This window comes from Perna viridis, chromosome 8 (assembly GCF_037379345.1).
Source record: "Perna viridis isolate PV_CMFRI_1.1 ecotype Kerala chromosome 8, ASM3737934v1, whole genome shotgun sequence".
NCBI classification, from domain to species: domain Eukaryota; kingdom Metazoa; phylum Mollusca; class Bivalvia; order Mytilida; family Mytilidae; genus Perna; species Perna viridis.
In genome coordinates, this window is record NC_142452.1 from 49,224,238 (window position 1) to 49,233,723 (window position 9,486).

Genomic DNA, 9,486 nt, shown 5'->3' on the forward strand with positions numbered 1-9,486 from the left:
ACCTAAATATGGTGGTAATAAGCACTTGAAATCAAGTTTTGTGTAGATTTGAGCAAAAATTAGGTTAGAAATGAGGAAAAACTCACTTTCATTACTGCGGTTAAGGCCATATAAGCATTTCCCTATGGCAACATGGAAAATCCATTATTGAGTACTTTTTTTGCTTTAGGTGCCCTTTACTGGTCATGTTTTAATGTGAAACACTGTATTTACAAATTTAAAGCCAAATATATCACCTTTTGTGAAAATTTAAAGATTTAGGATTTTTGACATGTGATCAAGAAAAAGGGGGAGGCATGTCAGAAATAAATTTTTAAAAATAGACCAATTTCTCAGAAAATGATTACTTTTAAAACTATTTCTTCATTAATATTGTTAAAAAACAAGTTGTGATTGATATTTTTTATTTGAAAAGTCAGAAAAAGTTCTTTGCAAATATTTAATGCATTTAAGTATGGTAGAATATTGTCACTTTTTTGCTAGCACAACTTGGTTACCCTATATTTAAAAAAGTGCTTGTCACATTTCACTGAAACTTTGCAAATGCATTCAGTATGTGTGTAGGAAGATACCTGTATAGTTATTTATTTTTTCTAAGACAAAAAGTGACTCTTTAGTTGAAGCCATGGCAAAATGAAAAGTTTCTTGAAATAGCTTTAAACTACTAGAAGATCTTGTTAACTTTGCCATGAGAGGAATACACTACAAAAATCCTTCGAAATATGCATTTTTTTAAGTTATAGGTCCAAATTATGGAAAATTGGTCTTTTTGACTGATTTTTATGTCCTATCTTGTAAAAAGTGTAGAAAATTTAGTAAAAAATCAAATATTAAACTTTGAGGGCTATATTTACCTAAATATGGTGGTAATAAGCACTTGAAATCAAGTTTTGTGTAGATTTGAGCAAAAATTAGGTTAGAAATGAGGAAAAACTCACTTTCATTACTGCGGTTAAGGCCATATAAGCATTCCCCTATGGCGACATGGAAAATCCATTATTGAGTACTTTTTTTGCTTTAGGTGCCCTTTACTGGTCATGTTTTAATGTGAAAACACTGTATTTACAAATTTAAAGCCAAATATATCACCTTTTGTGAAAATTTAAAGATTTAGGATTTTTGACATGTGATCAAGAAAAAGGGGGAGGCATGTCAGAAATAAATTTTTAAAAATAGACCAATTTCTCAGAAAATGATTACTTTTAAAACTATTTCTTCATTAATATTGTTAAAAAACAAGTTGTGATTGATATTTTTTATTTGAAAAGTCAGAAAAAGTTCTTTGCAAATATTTAATGCATTTAAGTATGGTAGAATATTGTCACTTTTTTGCTAGCACAACTTGGTTACCCTATATTTAAAAAAGTGCTTGTCACATTTCACTGAAACTTTGCAAATGCATTCAGTATGTGTGTAGGAAGATACCTGTATAGTTATTTATTTTTTCTAAGACAAAAAGTGACTCTTTAGTTGAAGCCATGGCAAAATGAAAAGTTTCTTGAAATAGCTTTAAACTACTAGAAGATCTTGTTAACTTTGCCATGAGAGGAATACACTACAAAAATCCTTCGAAATATGCATTTTTTTAAGTTATAGGTCCAAATTATGGAAAATTGGTCTTTTTGACTGATTTTTATGTCCTATCTTGTAAAAAGTGTAGAAAATTTAGTAAAAATATCAAATATTAAACTTTGAGGGCTATATTTACCTAAATATGGTGGTAATAAGCACTTGAAATCAAGTTTTGTGTAGATTTGAGCAAAAATTAGGTTAGAAATGAGGAAAAACTCACTTTCATTACTGCGGTTAAGGCCATATAAGCATTTCCCTATGGCAACATGGAAAATCCATTATTGAGTACTTTTTTTTGCTTTAGGTGCCCTTTACTGGTCATGTTTTAATGTGAAAACACTGTATTTACAAATTTAAAGCCAAATATATCACCTTTTGTGAAAATTTAAAGATTTAGGATTTTTGACATGTGATCAAGAAAAAGGGAGAGGCATGTCAGAAATAAATTTTTAAAAATAGACCAATTTCTCAGAAAATGATTACTTTTAAAACTATTTCTTCATTAATATTGTTAAAAAACAAGTTGTGATTGATATTTTTTATTTGAAAAGTCAGAAAAAGTTCTTTGCAAATATTTAATGCATTTAAGTATGGTAGAATATTGTCACTTTTTTGCTCGCACAACTTGGTTACCCTATATTTAAAAATCAAATATTTAAAAAAGTGCTTGTCACATTTCACTGAAACTTTGCAAATGCATTCAGTATGTGTGTAGGAAGATACCTGTATAGTTATTTATTTTTTCTAAGACAAAAAGTGACTCTTTAGTTGAAGCCATGGCAAAATGAAAAGTTTCTTGAAATAGCTTTAAACTACTAGAAGATCTTGTTAACTTTGCCATGAGAGGAATACACTACAAAAATCCTTCAAAATATGCATTTTTTTAAGTTATAGGTCCAAATTATGGAAAATTGGTCTTTTTGACTGATTTTTATGTCCTGTCTTGTATAAAGTGTAGAAAATTTAGTAAAAATATCAAATATTAAACTTTGAGGGCTATATTTACCTAAATATGGTGGTAATAAGCACTTGAAATCAAGTTTTGTGTAGATTTGAGCAAAAATTAGGTTAGAAATGAGGAAAAACTCACTTTCATTACTGCGGTTAAGGCCATATAAGCATTTCCCTATGGCAACATGGAAAATCCATTATTGGGTACTTTTTTTGCTTTAGGTGCCCTTTACTGGTCATGTTTTAATGTGAAACACTGTATTTACAAATTTAAAGCCAAATATATCACCTTTTGTGAAAATTTAAAGATTTAGGATTTTTGACATGTGATCAAGAAAAAGGGGGAGGCATGTCAGAAATAAATTTTTAAAAATAGACCAATTTCTCAGAAAATGATTACTTTTAAAACTATTTCTTCATTAATATTGTTAAAAAACAAGTTGTGATTGATATTTTTTATTTGAAAAGTCAGAAAAAGTTCTTTGCAAATATTTAATGCATTTAAGTATGGTAGAATATTGTCACTTTTTTGCTAGCACAACTTGGTTACCCTATATTTAAAAAAGTGCTTGTCACATTTCACTGAAACTTTGCAAATGCATTCAGTATGTGTGTAGGAAGATACCTGTATAGTTATTTATTTTTTCTAAGACAAAAAGTGACTCTTTAGTTGAAGCCATGGCAAAATGAAAAGTTTCTTGAAATAGCTTTAAACTACTAGAAGATCTTGTTAACTTTGCCATGAGAGGAATACACTACAAAAATCCTTCGAAATATGCATTTTTTTAAGTTATAGGTCCAAATTATGGAAAATTGGTCTTTTTGACTGATTTTTATGTCCTATCTTGTAAAAAGTGTAGAAAATTTAGTAAAAATATCAAATATTAAACTTTGAGGGCTATATTTACCTAAATATGGTGGTAATAAGCACTTGAAATCAAGTTTTGTGTAGATTTGAGCAAAAATTAGGTTAGAAATGAGGAAAAACTCACTTTCATTACTGCGGTTAAGGCCATATAAGCATTTCCCTATGGCAACATGGAAAATCCATTATTGAGTACTGTTTTTGCTTTAGGTGCCCTTTACTGGTCATGTTTTAATGTGAAACACTGTATTTACAAATTTAAAGCCAAATATATCACCTTTTGTGAAAATTTAAAGATTTAGGATTTTTGATATGTGATCAAGAAAAAGGGGGAGGCATGTCAGAAATAAATTTTTAAAAATAGACCAATTTCTCAGAAAATGATTACTTTTAAAACTATTTCTTCATTAATATTGTTAAAAAACAAGTTGTGATTGATATTTTTTATTTGAAAAGTCAGAAAAAGTTCTTTGCAAATATTTAATGCATTTAAGTATGGTAGAATATTGTCACTTTTTTGCTCGCACAACTTGGTTACCCTATATTTAAAAATCAAATATTTAAAAAAGTGCTTGTCACATTTCACTGAAACTTTGCAAATGCATTCAGTATGTGTGTAGGAAGATACCTGTATAGTTATTTATTTTTTCTAAGACAAAAAGTGACTCTTTAGTTGAAGCCATGGCAAAATGAAAAGTTTCTTGAAATAGCTTTAAACTACTAGAAGATCTTGTTAACTTTGCCATGAGAGGAATACACTACAAAAATCCTTCGAAATATGCATTTTTTTAAGTTATAGGTCCAAATTATGGAAAATTGGTCTTTTTGACTGATTTTTATGTCCTATCTTGTATAAAGTGTAGAAAATTTAGTAAAAATATCAAATATTAAACTTTGAGGGCTATATTTACCTAAATATGGTGGTAATAAGCACTTGAAATCAAGTTTTGTGTAGATTTGAGCAAAAATTAGGTTAGAAATGAGGAAAAACTCACTTTCATTACTGCGGTTAAGGCCATATAAGCATTTCCCTATGGCAACATGGAAAATCCATTATTGAGTACTTTTTTTGCTTTAGGTGCCCTTTACTGGTCATGTTTTAATGTGAAACACTGTATTTACAAATTTAAAGCCAAACATATCACCTTTTGTGAAAATTTAAAGATTTAGGATTTTTGATATGTGATCAAGAAAAAGGGGGAGGCATGTCAGAAATAAATTTTAAAAAATAGACCAATTTCTCAGAAAATGATTACTTTTAAAACTATTTCTTCATTAATATTGTTAAAAAACAAGTTGTGATTGATATTTTTTATTTGAAAAGTCAGAAAAAGTTCTTTGCAAATATTTAATGCATTTAAGTATGGTAGAATATTGTCACTTTTTTGCTCGCACAACTTGGTTACCCTATATTTAAAAATCAAATATTTAAAAAAGTGCTTGTCACATTTCACTGAAACTTTGCAAATGCATTCAGTATGTGTGTAGGAAGATACCTGTATAGTTATTTATTTTTTCTAAGACAAAAAGTGACTCTTTAGTTGAAGCCATGGCAAAATGAAAAGTTTCTTGAAATAGCTTTAAACTACTAGAAGATCTTGTTAACTTTGCCATGAGAGGAATACACTACAAAAATCCTTCAAAATATGCATTTTTTTAAGTTATAGGTCCAAATTATGGAAAATTGGTCTTTTTGACTGATTTTTATGTCCTATCTTGTATAAAGTGTAGAAAATTTAGTAAAAATATCAAATATTAAACTTTGAGGGCTATATTTACCTAAATATGGTGGTAATAAGCACTTGAAATCAAGTTTTGTGTAGATTTGAGCAAAAATTAGGTTAGAAATGAGGAAAAACTCACTTTCATTACTGCGGTTAAGGCCATATAAGCATTTCCCTATGGCAACATGGAAAATCCATTATTGAGTACTTTTTTTGCTTTAGGTGCCCTTTACTGGTCATGTTTTAATGTGAAACACTGTATTTACAAATTTAAAGCCAAACATATCACCTTTTGTGAAAATTTAAGGATTTAGGATTTTTGATATGTGATCAAGAAAAAGGGGGAGGCATGTCAGAAATAAATTTTTAAAAATAGACCAATTTCTCAGAAAATGATTACTTTTAAAACTATTTCTTCATTAATATTGTTAAAAAACAAGTTGTGATTGATATTTTTTATTTGAAAAGTCAGAAAAAGTTCTTTGCAAATATTTAATGCATTTAAGTATGGTAGAATATTGTCACTTTTTTGCTCGCACAACTTGGTTACCCTATATTTAAAAATCAAATATTTAAAAAAGTGCTTGTCACATTTCACTGAAACTTTGCAAATGCATTCAGTATGTGTGTAGGAAGATACCTGTATAGTTATTTATTTTTTCTAAGACAAAAAGTGACTCTTTAGTTGAAGCCATGGCAAAATGAAAAGTTTCTTGAAATAGCTTTAAACTACTAGAAGATCTTGTTAACTTTGCCATGAGAGGAATACACTACAAAAATCCTTCGAAATATGCATTTTTTTAAGTTACAGGTCCAAATTATGGAAAATTGGTCTTTTTGACTGATTTTTATGTCCTATCTTGTAAAAAGTGTAGAAAATTTAGTAAAAATATCAAATATTAAACTTTGAGGGCTATATTTACCTAAATATGGTGGTAATAAGCACTTGAAATCAAGTTTTGTGTAGATTTGAGCAAAAATTAGGTTAGAAATGAGGAAAAACTCACTTTCATTACTGCGGTTAAGGCCATATAAGCATTTCCCTATGGCAACATGGAAAATCCATTATTGAGTACTGTTTTTGCTTTAGGTGCCCTTTACTGGTCATGTTTTAATGTGAAACACTGTATTTACAAATTTAAAGCCAAATATATCACCTTTTGTGAAAATTTAAAGATTTAGGATTTTTGATATGTGATCAAGAAAAAGGGGGAGGCATGTCAGAAATAAATTTTTAAAAATAGACCAATTTCTCAGAAAATGATTACTTTTAAAACTATTTCTTCATTAATATTGTTAAAAAACAAGTTGTGATTGATATTTTTTATTTGAAAAGTCAGAAAAAGTTCTTTGCAAATATTTAATGCATTTAAGTATGGTAGAATATTGTCACTTTTTTGCTAGCACAACTTGGTTACCCTATATTTAAAAAAGTGCTTGTCACATTTCACTGAAACTTTGCAAATGCATTCAGTATGTGTGTAGGAAGATACCTGTATAGTTATTTATTTTTTCTAAGACAAAAAGTGACTCTTTAGTTGAAGCCATGGCAAAATGAAAAGTTTCTTGAAATAGCTTTAAACTACTAGAAGATCTTGTTAACTTTGCCATGAGAGGAATACACTACAAAAATCCTTCGAAATATGCATTTTTTTAAGTTATAGGTCCAAATTATGGAAAATTGGTCTTTTTGACTGATTTTTATGTCCTATCTTGTAAAAAGTGTAGAAAATTTAGTAAAAATATCAAATATTAAACTTTGAGGGCTATATTTACCTAAATATGGTGGTAATAAGCACTTGAAATCAAGTTTTGTGTAGATTTGAGCAAAAATTAGGTTAGAAATGAGGAAAAACTCACTTTCATTACTGCGGTTAAGGCCATATAAGCATTTCCCTATGGCAACATGGAAAATCCATTATTGAGTACTTTTTTTGCTTTAGGTGCCCTTTACTGGTCATGTTTTAATGTGAAACACTGTATTTACAAATTTAAAGCCAAACATATCACCTTTTGTGAAAATTTAAAGATTTAGGATTTTTGATATGTGATCAAGAAAAAGGGGGAGGCATGTCAGAAATAAATTTTTAAAAATAGACCAATTTCTCAGAAAATGATTACTTTTAAAACTATTTCTTCATTAATATTGTTAAAAAACAAGTTGTGATTGATATTTTTTATTTGAAAAGTCAGAAAAAGTTCTTTGCAAATATTTAATGCATTTAAGTATGGTAGAATATTGTCACTTTTTTGCTTGCACAACTTGGTTACCCTATATTTAAAAATCAAATATTTAAAAAAGTGCTTGTCACATTTCACTGAAACTTTGCAAATGCATTCAGTATGTGTGTAGGAAGATACCTGTATAGTTATTTATTTTTTCTAAGACAAAAAGTGACTCTTTAGTTGAAGCCATGGCAAAATGAAAAGTTTCTTGAAATAGCTTTAAACTACTAGAAGATCTTGTTAACTTTGCCATGAGAGGAATACACTACAAAAATCCTTCGAAATATGCATTTTTTTAAGTTATAGGTCCAAATTATGGAAAATTGGTCTTTTTGACTGATTTTTATGTCCTATCTTGTAAAAAGTGTAGAAAATTTAGTAAAAATATCAAATATTAAACTTTGAGGGCTATATTTACCTAAATATGGTGGTAATAAGCACTTGAAATCAAAGTTTTGTGTAGATTTGAGCAAAAATTAGGTTAGAAATGAGGAAAAACTCACTTTCATTACTGCGGTTAAGGCCATATAAGCATTTCCCTATGGCAACATGGAAAATCCATTATTGAGTACTGTTTTTGCTTTAGGTGCCCTTTACTGGTCATGTTTTAATGTGAAACACTGTATTTACAAATTTAAAGCCAAATATATCACCTTTTGTGAAAATTTAAAGATTTAGGATTTTTGATATGTGATCAAGAAAAAGGGGGAGGCATGTCAGAAATAAATTTTTAAAAATAGACCAATTTCTCAGAAAATGATTACTTTTAAAACTATTTCTTCATTAATATTGTTAAAAAACAAGTTGTGATTGATATTTTTTATTTGAAAAGTCAGAAAAAGTTCTTTGCAAATATTTAATGCATTTAAGTATGGTAGAATATTGTCACTTTTTTGCTTGCACAACTTGGTTACCCTATATTTAAAAATCAAATATTTAAAAAAGTGCTTGTCACATTTCACTGAAACTTTGCAAATGCATTCAGTATGTGTGTAGGAAGATACCTGTATAGTTATTTATTTTTTCTAAGACAAAAAGTGACTCTTTAGTTGAAGCCATGGCAAAATGAAAAGTTTCTTGAAATAGCTTTAAACTACTAGAAGATCTTGTTAACTTTGCCATGAGAGGAATACACTACAAAAATCCTTCAAAATATGCATTTTTTTAAGTTATAGGTCCAAATTATGGAAAATTGGTCTTTTTGACTGATTTTTATGTCCTATCTTGTATAAAGTGTAGAAAATTTAGTAAAAATATCAAATATTAAACTTTGAGGGCTATATTTACCTAAATATGGTGGTAATAAGCACTTGAAATCAAGTTTTGTGTAGATTTGAGCAAAAATTAGGTTAGAAATGAGGAAAAACTCACTTTCATTACTGCGGTTAAGGCCATATAAGCATTTCCCTATGGCAACATGGAAAATCCATTATTGAGTACTTTTTTTGCTTTAGGTGCCCTTTACTGGTCATGTTTTAATGTGAAACACTGTATTTACAAATTTAAAGCCAAACATATCACCTTTTGTGAAAATTTAAAGATTTAGGATTTTTGATATGTGATCAAGAAAAAGGGGGAGGCATGTCAGAAATAAATTTTTAAAAATAGACCAATTTCTCAGAAAATGATTACTTTTAAAACTATTTCTTCATTAATATTGTTAAAAAACAAGTTGTGATTGATATTTTTTATTTGAAAAGTCAGAAAAAGTTCTTTGCAAATATTTAATGCATTTAAGTATGGTAGAATATTGTCACTTTTTTGCTCGCACAACTTGGTTACCCTATATTTAAAAATCAAATATTTAAAAAAGTGCTTGTCACATTTCACTGAAACTTTGCAAATGCATTCAGTATGTGTGTAGGAAGATACCTGTATAGTTATTTATTTTTTCTAAGACAAAAAGTGACTCTTTAGTTGAAGCCATGGCAAAATGAAAAGTTTCTTGAAATAGCTTTAAACTACTAGAAGATCTTGTTAACTTTGCCATGAGAGGAATACACTACAAAAATCCTTCGAAATATGCATTTTTTTAAGTTATAGGTCCAAATTATGGAAAATTGGTCTTTTTGACTGATTTTTATGTCCTATCTTGTAAAAAGTGTAGAAAATTTAGTAAAAATATCAAATATTAAACTTTGAGGGCTA